Source organism: Leucopleurus acutus (assembly GCF_964270905.1).
Source record: "Leucopleurus acutus genome assembly, chromosome: 6".
Lineage (NCBI taxonomy): Eukaryota > Metazoa > Chordata > Mammalia > Artiodactyla > Delphinidae > Leucopleurus > Leucopleurus acutus.
The window spans coordinates 66,776,909-66,788,579 of NC_139149.1; the positions used below are offsets into that span (position 1 = coordinate 66,776,909).

An 11,671-nucleotide genomic window follows, 5' to 3' on the forward strand; every position below is an offset into this window, starting at 1 on the left:
ATAAATGTCCAATAATCTACATAGGAACAATCTTTGATGATGAAAGTGACGAAGATTGAATAGGCTATCGATTACCTTATCTTATTTACATATAAAGAATAGATACTCAATGGTGAGGAAGAGACAGAAATCGGACAAATACTCATAGGTGTAAAAATTACATCTACCTCTGAGCTTATACTGTAAATGAGACATTTTAAATAGTCCTGTAGCCCATGCCTGTTTTTTCCTCGGAAGAAGAAAAGCTGCCTTCATGACATCCCCTCTTGTTGCAGATGTCCACAGTGTCACTTGAACTTTCAGTCAGAATCTTACTTTCTTCAAAAAATAAAGAAAATACTCCCTGTCCCCCAAGTTACCTCCCTCCCCCACCAAAATCCTTCTGGATTCATTTTCAGTGCCAAGTTGCATGATCAGGTCCCACCTCCTGGGTATTTTTTTTTTGTCCATCTATTGATCAGTTAGTTTAGAGTGGATAACATGAACCAGTTCTGGAACCGCTACTAGGAGGCACACAAGCTCTTCACTACGATCACACTGCAGGAAAGTGGTAACTCAGTTCATCCCTGGTGCCGGGCCTCCAAAACTGAAAGAACTGGGCACAGCTGGAGCACTGAATTTGTATCCTCCATGCTTCTCAATCATTTTGGATTCACGGGCTGCTCTTCTTTGATCAGCTAGAGTTGCTATATCCTGTAACAGTTTTCTTTGTTCTTCATTAAGACCGTGAGTCAGAGCCTGATACCACACGGGATGACGATTTTGTATAGTTCGAATATAGCTTTAAATATCTGTTACTCATCAACAGGGTTATCTTCATCATCAATGATAGTGGAATAGCCTTCCAGGGCAGTTTCTTCAGCATCACCTTCTTCCCAGTCTTGATCATCTCCATCTTCGCCCACTTGCTTAGCCAGGATCTCCAAATATTTTTGTCCATCTTCATCAATATCATCTTCATCACTCCCCAGTTCCTCCGATTCATCGTCATCATCACTGTCATTCTCCTGTTCTGCATGGCAGGCCTATGCTCTTTTTAATCCATTAAATAAAAGAATAAAAGCTGGCAAAATCTGTCCAGAAACCTGATTTAAAACTTGTGGTATTTGTTCCATATCAATAAGAGCACATAGGCCCAGAACACACATCTTTCTGTCACGAAGCCCCAAGAAACAATCAACATCATTAAGCCACTGTGTAATAAAAGGATCTGTAACTGGTTCAATATTATTAGGGAAGTGAAAATTTTCTAAGGTGTTGAGAAGTAGGTGTGGATTATAATACAAAGCTGCAACGGCAACTTGCAGGCACATTGTTCGAAGTTCACTTGTCTTCACCTCTCTTGTCAGTCTCTCTCATGCTGCTTCCACGAATAAGGGAATACACTGGTCAATGCCATGCCCTTTGCACCACAGAATGATCACCTGTAACAATTTTGCTGCGTGACATTCTGCATCTTCTCCTGCAACTCCTGTAAGAACCTTTTTGCACATACTGTATATATCATTTCTAGGTACTTGCTATCAGACAGAAGTGTGTCTGTATCAACTGTTACATAATTATGAAGCAGAGGCATCATATCTGTAAAGTAATCAAAGCCATCTTGCTGAAAAACCTAAAATACCAGAGGTAGTAGCTGCCACATCTGTGGAGACACTTGTTGACATGTCAAACTATGTGCTAAAGAGAAGATCTCCTCATAGAATCCTGAGACATGCTGTTGTAAAACAGTTCCAATGACCTGTAAGCAGATTCCTTCAAGCTGCTGGGTTATTTCTTTGTGATCTTCAACTACACTAAGAAGTGTGTCGATGGTATTCAGGATTCCCACAGCAGTAGCTGCTTTGTCATCACGTCCTTCTTCATCTGGCCCAGTCTAGATTACTTGATTAAATGTCATTGCCAAATGTTGTGTCATTTCTACTGCAATAGGAGTAACTTCTTCACTATACTCGCAGATCATTTTCTGAATTACATTGGCAAGATCATCATTTTCTGTTTCTCTTATAATATGAAGAAAAGCCTGCGTGACAGGTTGGATGAATGGTGTGACGTATTCTTTAGCTTTCTCTTGATAGCTGGTCAGCACTTGAAGTGCAATGGCAGCGTCCACCTTAACAGGCATTTCCCTATCATCAGTCAGACATCTTCGTGTCAGCTCTAGGGCTGTTTGCAGGTTCTGGTCACTTTGAACTTCACTTCACAAAAATAGTGAAGGACCAGCAAGCCCTCGCTCTCGTGTAGCCTAGTTCACTGCTGAAGAGAGGGAATACGTGATTCTGCAACATATATTCCATCTGATCTGTGTAGCTCTTTCTCTTCAGGAGTATTTCAGCTAAAGAGCCAATCATATGCAGGGCTCCATCTTTTTTTCGAGGATCAGCATTTGGTTCTGTAAGAATCTGGTAGCAAAATCCCACAGTCTTTTGTAGTACCTCTTTCCTCTTACTACAAGCTGTAAACAAAAGTGTCTGGGCGGCAGTGGTAGGAGAGATGAAATCCTCAAACACATCAAACTTCATGTGTATATATTCACAGGGGTCTTCTTGTCAAAGTTCCTCATCAGCATCTGTATAGCACATCAATGGAAAAATAACATCTTGGATAATGCCTTGCATATGAGGCTTCAGATACTTCCGGGTGAGAGCATGAGAAACTCCTTGATTAATGTAATTAAATGTCTGTTGTAAAACTCGAGGAGCCATATATTGCTTCTCCTTGTACTGATACAACACCTTCAATAAAACTTGTTGGACATCAACAGCAAATGCCTTCAGAAATACGTCAGCAAATTCATTATACTCCTTGGAAACATTGCCAGGGCTTCCATATCTTTCAAAAAGTCTTGCTGGGCTTCCCTGGTGGCGCAGTGGTTGAGAATCTGCCTGCTAATGCGGGGGACACGGGTTCGAGCCCTGGTCTGGGAAGATCCCACATGCCGCGGAGCAACTAGGCCCGTGAGCCACAACTACTGAGCCTGCGCGTCTGGAGCCTGTGCTCCACAACAAGAGAGGCCGCGATAGTGAGAGGCCCGCGCACCGCGATGAAGAGTGGCCCCCGCTTGCCACAACTAGAGAAAGCCCTCGCACAGAAACGAAGACCCAACACAGCCAAAAATAAATAAATAAATTTAAAAATAAATAAAAAAATACTCCTGTTCTCTGTTTAAAAAAAGAAAAAAATGCTTTGCCGAAAACCTTCAGGGAGCGCAAGGCTTAAAAAAAAAAAAAAACCCTTGCTAAGATATGTAAAGCCCACTTCTTACATTTCCACCATGGTAACTTAGGTCTGTCATCTTCTTCAACTTGAAGTGTTTCATTAGGTACATCCCTGTTCACAACAGTCGTTGAAATTTTTACCCATTCTGTCAGGTTCTGTTGGTTTATAAGCTCCAGTGGTACTGTATACTGAACAAGAGCATAGAAGATCTTAAAAATTTGTTTCTGGATGAGGACAGATTGATCAGACTGATCAGAAAGAAGCTGGATAAAACGGTCCTTCAGAACTGGCAGGAAATATTGCACTGCTGCTACCAATGGACTCCGTTCCTCTGGTTTCTTATACCAGAACTACAACTGGCACTCTGACAGAGGTTGGAGCAACAGCTGGAAGATTCCTTAGCAGGAAGATGGGTAGTCATTTTTCACAAGCTGATAGAGGCAAAGAAGAATTCCTAGCCAACATGCCCTGTTATCAGACTGAAGGTAAAAGCCAATTTTGTCCACAATGGCAGTCCAGCGACTTGGATAATCATGTCTGATGATATGATGAATGCATGTAGTAATCTGTACCCTGATGAACTCAGGAGAGTGGATAATGACTTCTACAATATTTTCTCGAATACAATGTCGATCTTCTTCTGGAATAGTATAAGGGGATATATCCCCTGGTGCCGTTTCCCGATCAGGCCAATACTGTGTTATCATATTTTTCAAATAGATACCTGCCTGTCTCACAGGTAAATCCAGTTGTTCTGACATAGTAATCTGAAGCAGTGTTGAAACAAAATTCAGAGACTTGTGTTCTTCATTGAGCTGGCGCTCCATGGCCTCACGCAGGGCTGGGTCCATGGTGCCCCGCAGGGCTTCGATAACGGTGTTGGGGTCCATGGCAGGGTGGATGCAGTCAAACCCAGGGGTCGGGTGCTACTGGCCCAGGAATAGCGCCCCTCACTGCACACATGGACCTGCCATGCTCCGCAGCGGCAACCGGTGCGAAAGGAAAGAGAAGCGCCAAGGCCACGGATAGAACCTCTTCTTCTCCGCGTGGAGGTGGGAGATGCTCCAGCCACTTCCTGTTGGCGTGCCTGCGGAGCCCTTTGGGAGATGTAGTCCACTTGGGCAGTCCGCAGTCCACGTGGCCCTGAGCTGTCGCTCCTACAGACAAGACCTGCTGGAATCCTGTTAAGTGTCACCCAGAAATGTTCATCAGGAGGGTAGGTGTCCTTAGACCACCCAAGTAAATCAATGGCTCTCTGGTCTTGGAGAACAAGATTAGCCAATTCTCTTGTAAGGGATACATAGGTGGAGCCAAAGTAAATGGTGAGATTATGGGGAGGAGACATTTTTCTTATCCAAGTCCACAGCATGAAGGAAAACAATTGGTATTTGTGTTCCAAGTGCATATATCTGGTCCTCTGACAATATGAGGAGGAGGCAGCACCCCTGGGGTGACTTTTTTCCCTTTAAATCCTTCTATATACTGAACGATCTCCCTGTTGCTTTTCAGGGGGAAATCTTTTTTTTTTTTCTTTTTTTTTTTTAATACATCAGGTTCTTATTAGTCATCAGTTTTATACACATCAGCGTATACATGTCAGTCCCAATCTCCCAATTCATCACACCACCACCACCCCCGCCCCCCTGTGGCTTTCCCCCCTTGGTTTCCATACGTTTGTTCTGTACATCTGTGTCTCAATTTCTGCCCTGCAAACCGGTTCTTCTGTACCATTTTTCTAGGTTCCACATATACGCGTTAATATATGATATTTGTTTTTCTTTTTATGTCTTCACTCTGTATGACAGTCTCTGGATCCACCCATGTCTCAACAAATGACAAAATTTCGTTCCTTTTTATGGCTGAGTAATATTCCATTGTATATATGTACCACTACTTCTTTATCCATTTGTCTGTTGATGGGCATTTAGGTTGCTTCCATGACCTGGCAATTGTAAATAGTGCTGCAGTGAACATTGGGGTGCGTGTGTCTTTTTGAATTGTGGTTTTCTCAGGGTATATGCCCAGTAGTGGGATTGCTGGGTCATATGGTAGTTCTATGTTTAGTTTTTTAAGGAACCTCCATACTGTTCTCCATAGTGGCTGTATCAGTTTACATTGCCACCAACCGTGAAAGAGGGTTCCCTTTTCTCCACATCCTCTCCAGCATTTGCTGTTTGTAGATTATCTGATGAAGCCCATTCTAACTGCTGTGAGGTGATACCTCATTGTAGTTTTGATTTGCATTTCTCTAATAATTAGTGATGTTGAGCAGCTTTTCATGTGCTTCTTGGCCATCTGTATGTCTTCTTTGGAGAAATGTCTATTTAGGTCTTCTGCCCATTTTTGGATTGGGTTGTTTGTTTTTTTTAATATTGAGCTGCATGAGCTGTTTATATATTTTGGAGATTAATCCTTTGTCCGTTGATTCGTTTGCAAGTATTTTCTCCCATTCCGAGGGTTGTCTTTTCATCTTGTTTATGGTTTCCTTTGCTGTGCAAAAGCTTTGAAGTTTCATTAGGTCCCATTTGTTTATTTTTGTTTTTATTCCCATTACTCTAGGAGGTGGATCAGAAAAGATCTTGCTGTGATTTATGTCAAAGAGTGTTCTTCCTATGTTTTCCTCTAAGAGTTTTATAATGTCTGACCTTACATTTACATCTCTAATCCATTTTGAGTTTATTTTTGTGTATGGTGTTAGGGAGTGTTCTAATTTCATTCGATTACATGTAGCTGTCCAGTTTTCCCAACACCACTTATTGAAGAGACTGTCTTTTCTCCATTGTATATCCTTGCCTCCTTTGTCATAGATTAGTAGACCATAGGTGCATGGGTATACCTCTGGGCTTTCTATCTTGTTCCATTGATCTATGTTTCTGTTTTTGTGCCAGTATCATATTGTCTTGATTACTGTAGCATTGTAGTATAGTCTGAAGTCAGGGAGTCTAATTCCTCCATCTCCGTTTCTTTCCCTCAAGACTGCTTTGGCTATTAGGGGTCTTTTTTGTCTCCGTACAAATTTTAAGATTTTTTTCTTCTAGTTCTTAAAAAATGCTATTGGTAATTTGGTAGGGATTGCATTGAATCTGTAGATTGCTTTGGGTAGTATAGTCATTTTCACAGTATTGATTCTTCCAATCCAAGAACATGGTATATCTCTCCATCTGTTGGTATCATCTTTAATTTCTTTCATCAGTGTCTTATAGTTTTCTGCATACAGGTCTTTGGTCTCCCTAGGTAGGTTTATTCCTAGGTATTTTATTCTTTCTCTTGCAATGGTAAATGGGAGTGTTTCCTTAATTTCTCTTTCAGATTTTTCATCATTAGTGTATAGGAATGCCAGAGATTTCTGTGCATTAATTTTGTATCCTGCAACCTTACCAAATTCATTGATTAGCTCTAGTAGTTTTCTGGTGGCATCTTTAGGATTCTCTATGTATAGTATATGTCATCTGCAAACAGTGACAATTTTACTTCTTCTTTTCCAGTCTGTATTCTCTTTATTTCTTTTTCTTCTCTGATCACCAAGGCTAGGACTTTCAAAACTGCATTGAATAATAGTGGTGAGAGTGGACATCCTTGTCTTGTTCCTGATCTTAGAGGTAATGCTTTCAGTTTTTCACCATTGAGAATGATGTTTGCTGTGGGTTTGTCGTATATGGCCTTTATTATCTTGAGGTAGTTTCCCTCTGTGCTCACTTTATGGAGAGTTTTTATCATAAATGGGTGTTGAATTTTGTGAAAAGCTTTCTCTGCATCTATAGAGATGATAATATGATTTTTTTTTTTGCGGTACGCGGGCCATCACTGCTGTGGCCTCTCCCGTTGCAAGCACAGGCTCCGGATGCGCAGGCTCAGCGGCCATGGCTCACGGGCCCAGCCACTCTGTGGCATGTGGGATATTCCCAGACTGGGGCATGAACCCACATCCCCTGCATTGGCAGGTGGACTCTCAGCCACTGTGTCACCAGGGAAGCCCGATCATATGATTTTATTCTTCAATTTGTTAACATGATGTATCACATTGATTGATTTGTGTATGTTGAAGAATCCTTGCATCCCTGGGATAAATCCCACTTGATCATGGTGTTTGATCCTTCTAATGTGTTGTTGGATTCTATTTACTAGTATTTTGTTGAGGATTTTTGCATCTATATTCATCAGTGATATTGGTCTGTAATTTTCTTTTTTTGTAGTATCTTTGTCTGGTTTTGGTATCAGGGTGATGGTGGCCTCCTAGAATGAGTTTGGGAGTGTTCCTTCCTCTGCAATTTTTTGGAAGAGTTTGAGAAGGATGGGGGTTAGCTCTTCTCTAAATGTTTGATAGAATTCACCTGTGAAGCCATCTGGTCCTGCACTTTTGTTTTTTGGAAGATTTTTAGTCATAGTTTCAATTTCATTACTTGTGATTGGTCTGTTCATATTTTCTATTTCTTCCTGGTTCAGTCTTGGAAGGTTACACTTTCTAAGAAAGTGTCTATTCCTTCCAGGTTGTCCATTTTATTGGCATAGAGTTGCTTGTAGTAGTCTCTTTGGATGCTTTGTATTTGTGCAGTGTCTGTTGTAAGTTCTCCTTTTTCATTTATAGTTTTATTGATTTGAATCCTCTCCCTCTTTTTCTTGATGAGTCTGGGTAATGGTTTATCAGTTTTATTTAACTTCTCAAAGAAACAGCTTTTAGTTTTACTGATGTTTGCTATTGTTTTCTTTGTTTCTATTTCATTTATTTCTGCTCTGATGTTTATGATTTCTTTCATTTTGCTAACTTTGGGTTTCGTTTGTTCTTCTTTCTCTGGTTCCTTTAGGTGTAAGGTTATATTATTTATTTGAGATTTTTCTTGTTTCTTGAGGTAGGCTTGTATAGCTCTAATCTTCCCTCTTAGAACTGCTTTTGCTGCATCCCATAGGTTTTGTATTATCGTGTTTTCATTATCATTTGTCTCTAGGTATTTTTTGATTTCCATTTTGATTTCTTCAGTGATCTCTTGGTTGTTTAGTAACGTAGTGTTTAGCCTCCATGTGTTTGTATCTTTTACGTTTTTTTCCCTGTAATTCATTTCTAATCTCATAGCGTTGTGGTCAGAAAAGATGCTTGATATGATTTCAATTTTCTTAAATTTACTGAGGCTTGATTTGTGACCCAAGATGTGATCTATCCTGGAAAATATTCTGTGCGCACTTGAGAAGAAAGTGTAATCTGCTGTTTTTGGATGGAATGTCCTATAAATATCAATTTATCTGGTCTATTGTGTCATTTAAAGCTTCTGTTTCCTTATTTATTTTCATTTTGGATGATATGTCCATTGGTGTAAGTGAGGTGTTAAAGTCCCCCACTATTATTGTGTTACTGTAGATTTCCTCTTTTACAACTGTTAGCAGTTGCCTTATGTATTGAGGTGCTCCTGTGTTGGGTGCATATATATTTATAGTTGTTATATCTTCTTCTTGGATTGATCCTTTGATCATTATATAGTGTTCTTCCTTGTCTCTTGTAACATTCTTTATTTAAAGTATGTTTTGTCTGATATGAGTATTGCTACTCCAGCTTTCTTTTGACTTCCATTTGCATGGAATATCTTTTTCCATCCCCTCACTTTCAGTCTGTATGTGTCCCTAGGTCTGAAGTGGGTCTCTTCTAGGCAGCGTATATATGGGTCTTGTTTTTGTATACATTCAACCAGCCTGTGTCTTTTGGTTGGAGCATTTAATTCATTCACGTTTAAGGTAATTATCGATATGTCTGTTCCTATGACCATTTTCTTAATTGTTTTTGTAAGTCCTTTTCTTCTCTTGTGTTTCCTACTTAGAGAAGTTCCTTTAGCATTTGATGTAGAGCTGGTTTGGTGGTGCTGAATTGTTTTAGCTTTTGCTTGTCTGTAAAGCTTTTGATTTCTCCATCGAATCTGAATGAGATCCTTGCTGGGTAGAGTAATCTTGGTTGTAGGTTCTTCCCTTTCATCACTTTAAGTATATCATGCCACTCCCTTCTGGCTTGTAGATTTTCTGCTGAGAAATCAGCTGTTAATCTTATGGGAGTTTCCTTGTATGTTATTTGTCATTTTTCTCTTGCTGCTTTTAATAATTTTTCTTTGTCTTTAATTTTTGCCAATTTGATTACTATGTGTCTCGGCATGTTTCTCCTTGGGTTTATCCTGTATGGGACTCACTGTGCTTCCTGGACTTGGGTGGCTCTTTCCTTTCCCATGTTAGGGATGTCTTAGACTATAATCTCTTTGAATATTTTCTCGGGTCCTTTCTCTCTCTCTTCTCCTTCTGGGACCCCTGTAATGCGAACATTGTTATGTTTAATGCGGTCACAGAGGTCTCTTGGGCTGTGTTCATTTCTTCTCATTCTTTTTTCTTTATTTTGTTCCACAGCAGTGAATTCCACCATTCTGTCTTCCAGGTCACTTATCCGTTCTTCTGCCTCAGTTATTCTGCTATTGATTCCTTCTAGTGTAGTTTTCATTTCAGTTATTGTATTGTTCATCTCTGTTTTTTTGTTCTTTAATTCTTCTAGATCTTCGTTAAACATTTCTTGCATCTTCTGAATCTTTGCCTCCATTCTTTTTCCGAGGTCCTGGATCATGTTCATTATCATTATTCTGAATTCTTTTTCTGGAAGGTTGTCTATCTCCACTTCATTTAGTTGGTGAATGTGGTTTTTGTTCCACAGGCTGCAGGATTGTAGTTCTTCTTCTCATGTCTGCCCTCTGGTGGATGAGTGTATCTAAGAGGCTTGTGCAGGTTTTCTGGTTGGAGGGACTGGTGGTGGGTAGAGCTGGGTGTTGCTCTGGTGGGCAGAGCTCAGTAAAACTTTAGTCCGCTTGACTCCTGATGGGTGGGGCTGGGTTCCCTCCCTGTTGGTTGTTTGGCCTGAGGCAACCCAACAATGGTGCCTACCTGGGCTCTTTGGTGGGGCTAATGGCAGACTCTGGGAGGGCTCACGTCAAGGAGTACTTCCCAGAACTTCTGCTGCCAGTGTCCTTGTCCCTATGGTGAGCCACAGCCCTCCCCACCCCCCTGCCTCTGCAGGAGACCCTCCAACACTAGCAGGTAGGTCTGGTTCAGTATCCCCTGGGTTCACTGCTCCTTCTCCTGGGTCCTGATGCACACACCACTTTGTGTGTGCCCTTCAAGAGTGGGGTCTCTGTTTCCCCCAATCCTGTCGAAGTCCTGGAATCAAATCCCACTAGCCTTCAAAGTCTGTTTCTTTAGGAATTCCTCCTCCTGTTGCCGGACCCCCAGGTTGGGAAGCCTGACATGGGGCTCAGAACCTTCACTCCAATGGGTGGACTTCTGTGGTATAAGTGTTCTCCAGCCTGTGAGTCACCCACCCAGCTGTTATGGGATTTGATTTTGCTGTGATTGCGTCCCTCCTACTGTCTCATTGTGGCTTCTCCTTTGTCTTTGGATGTGGGGTATCTTTTTTGGTGAGTTCCAGTGTCTTCTTGTCGGTGATTGTGCAGCAGTTAGTTGTGATTCAGGTGTTCTCACAAGAGGGAGTGAGAGCAAGTCCTTCTACTCTGCCATCTTGGTTTCCCTCTCGGTAGTTCTATTTTTAGTTTTTTAAGGAACCTCCATACTGTTCTCCATAGTGGCTGTATCAATTTACATTCCCACCAACAGTGCAAGAGGGTTCCCTTTTCTCCACACCCTCTCCAGCATTTATTGTTTGTAGAGTTTTTGATGATGGCCATTCTGACAGGTGTGAGGTGATACTTCATTGTAGTTTGATTTGCATTTCTCTAATGATTAGTGATGTTCACCATCCTTTCATGTGTTTGTTGACAATCTGTGTATCTTCTTTGGAGAAATGAAAAGCAGACATCTTTAATTTGGATAAAGTACAACTGACTGATCTATTTTCTGTATTCTGGTTTTGGAGTTATATCTAAAAAATATTTGCCTAAACCAGCATTACAGCAATTTTATATTTTCTTCCAGAATGTTTATTATTCTGTGTTCTACATTTAGGTGTAGGGTTCATTTTGAATGAATTTTTATGTGGTATAAATTATGGATCAAAGCTCATTTTACTACATATGGTATCCAGTTCCTGCATATGGGTATTCAATTGTTTCAGAACCACTTTTTGAAAGACTATCTTTTCTCAGTTGAATTGCCTTTCACCCTTGTCAAAAAACTAGTTGTCTGTATGTGTGTAGGTCTATTTCTGTAATCTGTTCTGTTCTATTGATCTATTTGTGTATTTCCATGCCAATACCACACTGCTTTCATTAATGTAGCTTATATCCATCTTGAAAACAAGTAGTGTTAATCTTCTTTTTTTTAAGTTATTTTGGGTATTCTAGTTCTTTGTATTTCCATATGAATTTTAGAATGAGCTCAGTGAATCTATTTATTTTTAAATTCTTTTTCTCATTGTTTCATTTTGATAATGTCTATTGCCATGTCTTTGAGTCCACTAAGTATTTTCTTCTGCAATGACTAA

At 40.5% G+C, this 11,671-nt stretch overlaps 1 pseudogene across 1 annotated transcript; it reads right to left on the bottom strand.

Moving 5' to 3' along the window:
* Positions 1 to 555: 555 nt before the first annotated feature.
* LOC309963276 (importin-7-like) lies at positions 556 to 4,109 on the bottom strand (annotated as a pseudogene). The gene is made up of 3 exons: positions 3,648 to 4,109; positions 3,234 to 3,569; positions 556 to 2,843 (listed from the first exon to the last, which is right to left on the bottom strand). The product of its transcript is annotated as an importin-7-like (transcript).
* Between the last annotated feature and the right edge of the window lie 7,562 nt (positions 4,110 to 11,671).